The 12253-nt window shown below is 49.1% G+C and overlaps 1 long non-coding RNA gene across 1 annotated transcript; it reads left to right on the top strand.

The window, feature by feature from the left end:
- Positions 1–7982: 7982 nt before the first annotated feature.
- Positions 7983–11738, top strand: LOC123363435. Its single transcript, XR_006576754.1, has 3 exons — positions 7983–8120; positions 8495–8674; positions 11673–11738. It is a non-coding gene; the product is annotated as an uncharacterized LOC123363435 (long non-coding RNA).
- Positions 11739–12253: the final 515 nt, after the last annotated feature.

Raw genomic sequence — 12253 nt, 5'->3', positions numbered from 1 at the left:
CCTGAAGTACACAGTGGGGAGTATGAGGTCTGGAGAGCCCCATGTGCTGAGTGAGCGTCAGGGGATCCAGCCAGTCTCCCCGGTCAGAGACCAGAAGGTCTCCGACTTTTGTGACTTCTGCCAGGACCAACCTCTGGCACACCGCGGGGGACTCCGCCACCTGCACATGGAGCTGGGGGTTGTGTAGCAGGGGCTCCGTGAGGAGATTAGCCCCCACGGCAGCCGCCACAGACCCAGTCATTGAAAACAGCTTCCAGGTCCAGAGGAGGTCTTGGTAGAAGACCGGCAGCCCGGAGAGGTCTCACGGAAGACATCTTGGATAGAGATAAAGGAGCTGCGGTGGACAGAAGATAGCAGCCCCTGGTGGGTCAGGACAGGGGAATACAAAGGCCGCTCCCTGGGGGTCATCCTCTGGGATATGGAAGGAGTCGGCCCCAGGGGCGGCAATGGCATCACGGGAGGTGGAGGGGATAAGGACGGGGTTGGTATCAGGGACAGGGCAGGGATCAAGAGTAGGGGCAGGGCAGGGGTCAGGAGTAGGGGCAGGACAGGGGTCAGGAGCAGAGTCGGGGAGGAGGACAGAGGCAGGATCTGGAACTTCAGGAGTTGGGCCGCTGGAAGGTGGTCCCGCTCGGTTTGGCTCAGGGATCTGGGGGGTGGGAAGGGGACCCTCAATGATGCCGGGCTCAGATTCTATGGCCGGTGTGGCAGTCATGGCATCGGGAGATGGACAGTCTTCAGTGGGGTCCCCGCCCAGGAAGGAGGCCAGTTGCCTCACACCTAAGAGGGATACCCCATGGGAATTGGGTCGGGGCCGCATGGCACCGGCCGTCGCCTCAGTAGGCTCGGCGGCCGTCAACAGGGTGCCACCTTCGGCTGGGCAGATGGAAAAGCCGTGGGAACCCTCGAAGACGGGAGCAGAAGCAACGGTTAGGGGGATGGAGCACGTGGAAAGGGGGGCTGGAGTGAGGTCACCTATATCGAGGCCTGCTGGCAGAGGGTCGTCCTCCCCCAGGGTGACCGAGGTCAGACCCAGGGCCTCGATTTCCTCATAAATAGAGGGGAGATCACCGTCCACCACCCCGGGGTTCACCCTGGGGTTCACCCCGCCAGCACCCAAAGTGACGCTCACTTCGGGGCTCGCTGGGGCCTCAACTGTGAAGGGGGCAGGAGGGGCTCCATCAGGGGCCTCTGATGGAAGGGACTCCAGGGAAGGGATGGCGCTACCCTCCGATGCTGCCATGTCTTCCCCAGCCGGCACCATTAAATGGGAGGTGCCAGAGGGCAAAGCGGAAGGCTCAGCATCGGTGCCCCCCTTCCTGGTCTTTTGGGGGGCTTCCGCACTGGTGGAAAAGAGCGGAGCTCGAGCCTTCTGCTTGCCCCGCTTCCCCTGTACTAGGGCCCAGCCCTCCATGGCATCATCTTGGGGCTGGTTAACCGGGGTTGGGTCAGGGAGAAAGGGCAATGGCTCAGGGACTCAGGGAGGCAACGATAGGGAAGCATGAGAAAGGGAGGATTCTCCCTGGGGCAGGCACTCTCCCATGCCTGGTGGCAGTGGTTTCCCCAGGAATTGAAATTAGGGGTGGTGCTCGAATTTACAAGGTGTGTGTGTGTCAGGACCAATGAGATATATAAAAGAGATATGAATAAAGTAAATGTTGTGTTAGGATAATGCAAATTTAACATAAGGATAATGCAAGTTACACCAAAACACATAACAGGTCTAGATTTCTAAAAAAATATAATTTTTAAAAAAAATGTATTTAATTTAAATTGACTTTTGAAAAGTAAGCCATCATGGGATAAAAGGGAAGGTCCTCTCATGGATCAGTAAATGGTTAAAAGATGGGAAACAAAGGGTAGGAATAAATTATCAGTTTTCAGAATGGAGAGAGTGGTATCCCTGAGGGGTCAGTACTGGGACCATTACTGTTCAACATACTCATAAATGATCTGGAAAAATGGGTAAACAGTGAGGTGGCAAAATTTGCAGATGATACAAAACTACTCAAGATAGTTAAGTCCCAGCAGACTGCAAAGAGGTACCAAAGGATCCACAAAACTCCATGACTGGACAACAAAAATGGCAGATGAAATTCAATGTTGATAAATGTAAAGTAATGCACATTGGAAAACAATCTCAACTATACATACAAAATGAAGGAGTCTGAATTAGCTGTTACCACTCAAGAAAGAGATGTTGGAGTCATTGCGGATAGTTCTTTGAAAACATCCACTCAATGTGCAGCGGCAGTCAATGATTCCCAACATTCTGTTTGCTTTTTTAAAAAGAACAGGAGTATTTGTGGCACCTTAGAGACTAACAAATTTATCTGAGCATAAGCTTTTGTGGGCTCCAGCCCACTTCATCGGATATAGCCCATGAAAGATAGATAATAAGACAGAAAATATCATATTGCCTCTATATAAATCCATGGTACATGTACACCTTGAATACTGTGTGCAGATCTGGTCACTCCTTTCCAAAAAAGATACATTGGAAATGAAAAGGTACAGAGATGGGCAACTAAAATGATTAGGGGTATGAAACAGGAGGAGAAATTAAAATGACTGGGAATTTTTAGCATAGAAAAGAGACAACTAAGGGGGAATATGATAGAAGTCTATAAAATCTTGACTGGTGTGAAGAAAGTGAATAAGGAAATGTTATTTAATCCTTCACATAACACAAGAACCAGCAGTCACCCAATGAAATTAATAGACAGTTTTTAAAAAAACAAAAGGAAGTACTTCTTCACACAACATAAAGTCAACCCATGGAACTCTTTGCCAGGGGATGCTGTGAAAACCAAAACTATAACAGGATTAAAAAAAGGACTAGATAAATTCCTGGAGAATAGGTCCATCAGTGGCTATTAGCCAGGATGGGGAGGGATGCAACACCATGCGCAGAGTATCCCTAGTTGTTTGCCAGAAGCTGGGAATGGGCAAGAGGGGATGGATCATTTGATGATTCCCTGTTCTGTTCATTCCCTCTGAAGCACCTGGCCTTGACCACTGTTGGAAGACAGGATACTGGGCTATATAGACCATTAGTCTGACCCAGTATGACTATTCTTATGTAAAAATTAATTATAATAAAAATGTTTAGTACAGAAACTCCCCAGCATAATGACTTCTCAGGATAGCAACAATGTGAGGTAACAACCTTGGCAAATAATGCATTTTAAAAATCTTGGCCCACTAGGAAACATATTTATATAAGTTTCCATTCCCAGTCACAAATCTAGCATTCTGGAGCAAAGTCACTAAAATATAGTCCAACAAACAAATGTTTATTTAATGTGCCCCTCACTTTTCACTCCACTGCACCCCACTTAGTGGAGACTCAGAGTTCAGAGGTGCTTTCACGTGAGTATACCTCCCAGGTGGGGGACAAGAAGGCACCTTGCTCGTTCCTCCAGCTGCTCACTGTTCGCTCTGGCCACGGCTGTTCGTTGTGCCACCGTTCACTCCACCATTCTGTTGCCAATGGCCCTGCGCAATCACCTTCTGCTGCCACCTGCACTGTGACCTCTGCAAATTGGTCTCTTGAGATTCGGCCAATGTACATGGCAGAGGGGCATTGCTGGCACATGATGGAATATATCACATTGGTAGATGTGCAGGTGAATGAGCCCCTGATGACGTGGCTGATGTGATTAGGTCCTATTATGGTGTCACTTGAATAGATATGTGGATAGAGTTGGCATCGGGCTTTGTTGCAAGGATAGTTTCCTGGGTTCGTGTTTAAGTGGTATGGTGTGTGGCTGCTGGTAAGTATTTGCTTCAAGTTGGGGGGCTGTCTGTAAGCGAGGACAGGCCTGTCTCCCAAGATCTGGGAGAGTGAGGGATCATCTTTCAGGATAGGTTGTAGATCTTTGATGATGTGCTGGAGAGGTTTTAGTTGGGGGCTGAAGGTAATGGCTAGTGGCATTCTGTTATTTTCTATGTTGGGCCTGTCTTGTAGTAGGTAACTTCTGGGTACCCTTCTGGCTCTGTCAATCTGTTTTCTTCACTTCAGCAGGTGGGTATTGTAGTTTTAAGAATGCTTGATAGAGATCTTGTAGGTGTTTGTCTCTGTCTGAGGGATTGGAGCAAATGCGGTTGTATCTTAGAGCTTGGCTATAGACAATGGATCGTGTGGGGTGTGTCCTGGATGGAAGCTGGAGGCATGTAGGTAAGTATAGCGATCAGTAGGTTTCCGGTATAGGGTGGTGTTTATGTGACCATCGCTTATTAGCACAGTAGTGTCAAGGAAATGGACCACTTGTGTGGATTGGTCTAGGTTGAGGTTGATGGTGGGATGGAAATTGTTGAAATCAAGGTGAAATTCCTCAAAGGCTTCTTTTCCATAGGTCCAGATAATGAAGATGTCATCAATGTAGCGCAAGTAGAGTAGGGGCATTAGGGGAAGAGAGCTAAGGAAGCGTTGTTCTAAGTCAGCCATAAAAATGTTGGCATACTGTGGGTCATGCGGGTACCCATATCCGTGCCACTGACTTGAAGTTATATATTGTCCCCAAATGTGAAATAGTTGTGGGTGAGGACAAAGTCGCAAAGTTCAGCCACCAGGTTTGGCATTTAACTAGTTCACAAAACTGAGGGGGAGGTGCTGGGGAAATTCAGGAGGGGTGTAGGGAAATCACTGCCCCGCGGTATCCCCGCCGCACCCTCCTACACAGGTCCCACTAGATCTCAGACAGCAGAGTCAGGGCTCTCCCGCTCATCTGGGCGTGCTGGGGGCAGGTACCCCTCAGACCTCAGTGGGAGCAGTGGTGGACTGGGAAGGAGGAGGGGCAGCTCCAGGCACCAGGCAGCCAGGGGCGCTGGCTATGATGGGGCCAGCACCCTGCCAGGGCTCGGGGGTCCCGGATGCACCTCTGTGCCAGGCCAAGGGGCAGTCCCTCTGGACGTGTCCCATCGCCTGGCAGAGGTAGCACAAGGCCTCCCCGAAAGAATAATGTACCCAGTAGCGGGCCCCTTGATAGGGGACCAGGAAGGAACCCTCGAGCGCCTCACCGTCATGCGCTGCCGGTGGCAGTTGAAGCTGCACCTGCCAGCAGAATGAGAAGACATGACGGAGGGCGGGGTCTTTGCAGCCCAGCAGGAGAGGGCTGATAACAGAGATTGGTTGCCCCAGGGTAGAAAGGGCAGGCAGCAGGGCGGCATTGGGCAGGAAGGGAGGGACAGAGGTCAGGACTAACCGGACACCCAGGTCTTCTAATGGCTCCAGGGGAACAAACACACCCCCTACCGCCAGACCCTTCTTCACCGCCTCCTGAGCGGCGGCCTCCGAAGCTAGGAAGAAGACTACCTTTCTGTACATTTTGGAGGCCGCCATGATGGCCGTGGGCCCCATCGCCCTTGCCAACGCCCACACATGGTCTCCACATGGGGCAAGGTGGGCACTGGCCATTATAGATGGTAGCGGAGGCAGTGGTCGGGAGAGATGATGTTGTGGCGGCGGGGGGCTGCCGCCACCTGGGCGTATGCCCTGGGGGCTGGGAGAGAGGGACCCGCAGAGCTGGTGGAAAGAGCAGCGGGGAGGGACACCGCAGCTGGTGGCGGGGCCACAGCAGCAGGGGCAGCCCCTGACATGGAGGGTCCAGTCTTTTTAGTGGGGCCCTTACCCTTCTTCTTTCCCTGACCTTTCCTGCCGGCCGGGGGGGACTCCGCCAGAATCGGAAGGGGCGAGGGATGTGGCAGCAGCGGAGGTCTCCCCGGTACTTGCCGCTGCCAGCGCCCCAGCAGGAGCGGTGGCAGGTGGTTCGGCAGTGGTGGTTGAGGTAGAGGCTAGGGGGGTGGACGTGGGGGCAGGTGGAGGAGGGGCAGCGGGATCTTCTTGAGGGGTCTCTCCCTCTGTGTCCCTCGCCATAATGGGAACGGGAAGGGGGACAAACAGCAAAGGGGGGGTAGGGAAGGGAGTCAAACACTCCTCCCTGCTAGGCTGCAGGCAGGGGAGGAGGGCATCAGAAGGGGAGTTCTCAATGGGCAGGGGGGCTATCAAGGACTTGGGGGGGTGTCAGTCACCAACTCGAAGTGGAAATCTGGCTCCTCTAGCTGCATTAGGGGATTGGGGGATACAACATTGGGGGGGGTTGCAGTGAACAGGGGTAAACTCAAACAGGGGAGGGGCACAAGCGCACGGGAAGGGGCATGGGCACACAAGGGGAGGGGCTAATCAGGGCTGGGGGACCATGGGGGTAGGGGAAACAGCCGGGCTGGAACAAGGGGCTGGCTTCAGGGCTGGGGCAGGACAATCAAGGCTGCAAAGGGAAACGGGCGGGGCAGACAAACTAATTGAAGCTGGGGAGGGGCAAAGGCTGCAAGGGTAAATGGGGCAGGCAATAAGGGGTAAAGCTGGGGGACCTATAGCAAAGGGGAAGCAGGTCAGTTCAAAGGGGGGGGCACCCATGAGCGCTTGCACTTAAAGTCAATGTTCAGCTGGCTGCTGCTGCAGGCCCAAACGGTGGAAACGGGTGTTGCAAGCCAGGCAAGCAGCTCAGTCCCAGAGGCAGGAGTTCAAGGCAGATGGAAGCAGCCAGTGGGGGCGGTGGAGGGGGCGGTGGGGGGGGGGGCTAAAGGGGACACAGATGGAGCAGGCTCCACACCACACCCCCAGTGTCACCACAAACACAGTCCAGACCCCCACCACAAAAGCACAGTTCAAAAATTACTCAGTCCTGAACTGCCCCCTCCACAGTGGTCTTCAGAGCTTCTGTGCATTCCCCCAGCAGTAGTAGGACCTCTTCTTCCCCTTCTCGGGGCTCCAGCAGCTGCAGGTGGCGGTCTGGTGGCCAGGCAGGAGGGACCCCGCTCAGATGGTGGTGGAGTCCTTAGCAACAAGGGCTGGAGCTGGGGTCCCTCACTCCCCTTCTCTGGGGAGCAGGCCAGCAGGCCCCCCTCAAAGGGGCTGTAGTTGGAGTGATAGGAGCAACCGAGGGTGGGGGGTCCACCAGCCAGCAAGCAGGTAGCAGAGAAAGTGGGTGGGTGATGGTATCTAGCTCAGCCAGGGGAGCAGCTAGAGCAGCAGCAACAACAGCAGCAGCAGTGAGGGCCCAGTGCCCAGCAGGAGCAGGAGCAGCAGCAGCAGCCCCCTCCCTACTTCCCTCTATAGCAGAGTAGGAGAAGGGAGATCTACTGGCCACTGGATAAGCAGTTTTCTGTTCCCTGAGTGACCAGAACAGGGGCTGCTCCAGGCTAATGAGAACACCTGACTCCAATTAACCTGCTAAGAGTCAGGTGAGGCTAAGTACCTGACTTTAATTAAGGCCCCTCTGATGCTATGAAAGGGCTCACTCTGCTCAGGTGAGGTGGACATGCAAGAAGCTGAGGGTGAGTAGGCATACTGCTGGAGGACTGAGACGTACAAGTGTTATCAGACATCAGGAGGATGGTCTAGTGGTGAGGACAAAGAAGGTGTTGGGAGGAGGCCATGGGGAAGTAGCCCAGGGAGTTGTAGTTGTTCTTCAACTGTACCAGGAGACACTCTAGACAGCTGCAGTCCACTGGGCCCTGGCCTGGAACCCAGAGTAGAGGGCAGGCCTGGATTTCCCCTCAAACTTCCCAACTCCTGATCAAACACAGGAGGAATTGACCTGGACTGTGGCTTCTAACAGAGGAGAAGGTCTCTGGGCTGTTTCCTGACCCACAGGGTGAATCTGTGAGGTGAGCAAGCCACCAATAAGCGCAGGACCCACCAAGGTAGAGGAGGAACTTTGTCACAGAAGGAACAAGACTGGGAAAATACTAATCTCTCTCCCTCCTGGGAGGCATCCTAGGACATGACTAGGACACTACTAAGTCAGGTGGTCTTGTCACCTGATAATGAACATTATCTTGGACTTCTTATAACTTTCCACTAAAAGTGTGGGGGAGGGGTCAAGTTTTGGAAACAAAGGATTCCCGCCTGATGTAAACCTTATTTAACAGTGAGGAGGAAGGCAAACGGGACTCTACTCCATGGCCTGTCTGCCCAAGAAGAAAGACTGCTAAAGACAACTGAACGACAGGCCAAGGGGGAGTCCAGATTGAGACAGGGGTCCAGTCTGAAAAGAAATATAACTGGAACTCTGAGCTACAGAAACTCTGCATCCTTCCTAAATTCAACATTTAGGGTGAGAAATTACATTTTGTAACTTGTTTCTTTAGTGAATCAAGATTAGTTTGCATGTTTTGTTTTATTTGCTCAGTAATCTGTTTTGTTGTTTGCTACTCCTTTAACCACTTAAAATTTACCTTTTATAGTTAATAAAATTTGTTTTGTTTATTATTAAACCCAGTTTCTGTAATTTCTAACTGGGAGGAGGGGCAAGAAGTTGTGCATATCTTCCTCCACATTGAGGGAGGGGGCAAATTTATGAGCTTACATTGATTTCTCTACAGTGTAAGACAATATACCTTTTGGGCCTGCACTCCAAGGGAGGTGGACACCTTACAGTAATGCTAACCATTCCTTTACATGTCTGAGCCTCTTCTTTGCTAATTACAGGCTCCATCCCCTGCTTCCACCTGGCATTACCAGCAGCTTCCTTGAACTCTGCTGCCACTGACTGGGTCCAAGAGATCCAGCTCATTCAGGAAGAACTCAAGAACCACCTTGAACAGAAGAAGAAGGAGGCCTACAAAAGGCATATGGACCATTGGCGACAAGCTCCACTATTTATGGAAGGTCAGACAGTATGGCTCACTGCCAAACACCCCCAGACCAGGCAACTGTCCTGAAAATTGGACCACCGGTTCCTGGGACCCTTTCTGATATGCCAGCAAACTAACCTGGTTACCTTCAAACTCCAGCTTCCCCAGTCTCGCAAAATACATCCAGTTTTCCATGTTTCCCTTCTGAAGCTCTACATTGGGAACTCCTTCCCTAACCTCCTGGGGAGAGGGATAGCTCAGTGGTTTGAGCATTGGCCTGCTAAACCCAGGGTTGTGAGTCCAATCCTTAAGGGGGCCATTTAGGGATATGGGGCAAAAATCTGGGGATTGGTCCCCCCTTTGAGCAGGGGGTTGGACTAGATGACCTCCTGAGGTCCCTTCCAACCCTGATACTGTATGATTCTATGACCAAACCACACCACTGCCTCCCCAGTCAAAATCCAGGGTCATGAAGACTACAAAGCACATGCCATCCTCAATTCACAACAGATGTGTGAATGCCTATATTTTCTGGTGGACTGGTAAGTCTACAGCCCCCAAGAATGCACTGGGGTGCCTGCCTCCTGACCTGGTGAAGGAATTCCACAAGGCTCGCCTAGGCCTGCACCACCCCAGGTGGTGATGTTAGAATCTGCAGGGCTGGAACCTGGGGTTCTGGGCTGTTGAGGCCTCTGCATTGCTGCAGGAGGCTTAGACTAAGCTCCTACAGGAGGACCTTGTGAGGCTGGGCTTGGCAGGACATACCAGCCAGCACGACCTGAAGGGCGGCCCCTCACAGCTCATTGATTGACTGGTATCAGTACTCAAACCAGGAAACCATGAAGGGGAGCTGTCTGAGCAACTACACAGACTGCCTGCCCATCTCTGCTCCAGATTCTGTTTGCAATAGAACTTAGACTCTGGCTTCCAACCTGGATTTGTCCTTGACTTTGCTATTTGATTATCTGTAACCTGGAGCCCAACCCTGATCTCCTGGTAACCTCAACCTGCTTGCTTCCTGACACCTGACTCTCAGTTTCCCTTCTGGCCTGTCTCAGACTCTGATCTCCCATAACCTGACCCTAACTCCTCCTGATGCCTGACTCTTGGTCTGCCAGCTGGCCCATCTAGGACTCTGACTTCCTGGTACTTGACTTGCTCTGACGACTGGGTATGACCGCCTACGTCTCACTCGTGACAACAAGTGGATTGCTACCTTCTGCACCAGTTCCAGCTTTCAGCTAGATTAAGATGTAGCCGCAGGTGCAGCACACAACAATAGTCTAGCCTTGTTGATAACAAAAACATCATCCAAAATGTAAGGCTATACCCATCTTTCCACAAGTAAATAATAAAAGGCCCTCTTGACTTCTGCTGCCACTTGATCTTTATCAAGGCAGACCCTCAAATTATACACTTGACTTACCAATGGCAATGAAAATCCTCAACAATCCTAGAGGCAGATATAATTTCTACCATCTCTTGTTTGTTTCTGCCAACCTACCAACATCTCTTCTGTCTTGTCTGCATTGATTTTCAGCCAGCTCATTTTTATCTATGCCTCAATCTTCACCAAACACTGGGACAATCTCAACTGCTCCTTCTAGATCATTTGGCACATAAACAAAGCCAAGTGTTATCCATATACTGAAGACATTGCAGCCTAAGTTTCCCTATTAACCATCCTAACAGAGCAATATACACGAGAGCTTTTTGAATTGATCACCTAACCAAAAAAGTTTAAAAAAAAAAAATGGGGTCAAATGAAACATATTTGAGATAAAATGAAACATTTCCTTTCATTTTTGAGGGTTTTTTAATATAATTATTATTAGTAGTAGTAGTAGAAGTTATAAAATGGAAGAGGTTTATTAGAGCAGTGAGGTCATCACACAGGCACCGAAAGAGGACATATCAGATATTAAAGTGATATGACACTTGATTTGTAGCAAGAGGCCAGGTCTGTAAAAATGAAAAATAAAGTACAGCATTTGTCTGGGCATAAAATGACAAAATATTTTAGGCAAATCCTAACACTCAAATTATTTTATCTTAATTTAATCAATTTCTATTGTCAGCATACATATTTATTCATGTCTGCACAGCTGAAAATCAGCTCTCATAGCTTTTGAATCTGAATTATGAAAATGACTAAAATTCCCAAAGAGGGAGATCAAATGGATTGATATGACTATTAAAATGCATTAGCAGGAAATAATATGTGAGAATCAGGCCAATGACTTTAGTTTCAAGTTAGTTAGTTCAGATCAATTTTCAATATTGTATCCCTTCTGATCATATCTCAACTGTTTTTTTTCTTCTTAATATTTACTGTGTGGCATGACAATTTGAAAGACTGATCATCTATATGAAGATTAAATTGTTATAAAAGTTCCAAAGAGTCTTTATACATATTTTATAAAACTTTTTGTGCATTTGGAGAATGATCAACTGAAATTTAATTGGTTTAGACTTAATCATTTTAAATTTTAAATAACTGCACAAAAATAAAATTTTAAATCTAGCCATGTCTAATAAATTAGTACTATAATACTGATAGCCTCCCAGGAATCAAACTCGGTTTAGCATGACTAAAGAGGTTCTGTCAAATATGAATGCTCTAGCTATCTGTCATTGCTAGAGTTCATAATGTGCTGGAAGTAGTTGATATTGTGAAAGTTTTGAACATAATGTTCAAGAAGTCGTGTAAGTAGCATTTTCAGGCCTGGATAAGCCCACTGGAGTTGAATCTCACACTTTTTTTTATAAAAGGTTCTAAAATAGTTGTCATTGAAAATGCAAGTCGGAGATAGTGCTTTAAGTACAGTCAGTGAAGGCAGTTTATGCCAGAATTTTCAGAAGAGCTCAACAACCACAGTTGGGCTAGATTCAAATGGCTCTGCTCCTAGGTAGGCGCCCAAACAGAGGCCACATTTTCAAAAGATCTTAACACAGTCAGTGCTTGAAAAGAGTGTAAGGTTCATGTGGACACATCTGTATCTTGGATTAACTATTTCATATCTTGTATGCAGTGTTGTTGTAACCATGTCAGTGGCTGGCAAAGCAAATTCAGAAGATGTTCTCACAAGACACAGATCAGTGCCACTACTAAGGTTTATAAGAACACAAGGGACAATAACAGAGTCTCCAGTAATACTGCCAGTACCTGTTTGTCCTATGAGGAGCTGGACTGGATATCTTCAAGGGAGGCCATCACCAAACCCTGGTATGGGGTTTTGGACAGTTGGGAGTAGACTGTAGAAGGCACCCAACTGACTCCACCAGGAGGAGATTCCTTTGGACAGCCAAGATCTCTTTGGCGTACCCAACCCAAAGCTGGATACCTGGAGAAATTTTTTGGGAGTTTGAAGGAAATCTTTATTTTTTGCAATGAAAACAATCCCTTGCCCACTACAGAACACATACTACTAAACCAGCCAGCGTACCTGCAATCTGCCTTTGGTTTCTTGTGTCAAGAAATTTTTCATAGAGTCACAGAGTTGAAGACCAGACGGGACAATTAAATCATCTAGTTTGACCTCCGGTATGTCACAGACCATTAAGTTTCACACAGTTACCCTTGTATTGACCCCAATAACTTGTGTTTGGCTTA

The sequence above is a fragment of the Mauremys mutica genome, chromosome 2 (genome assembly GCF_020497125.1).
Source record: "Mauremys mutica isolate MM-2020 ecotype Southern chromosome 2, ASM2049712v1, whole genome shotgun sequence".
NCBI lineage: Eukaryota > Metazoa > Chordata > Testudines > Geoemydidae > Mauremys > Mauremys mutica.
The sequence above is the reverse complement of the archived record's forward strand: the minus strand, read 5'-3'. Positions and strand labels throughout refer to the sequence as shown.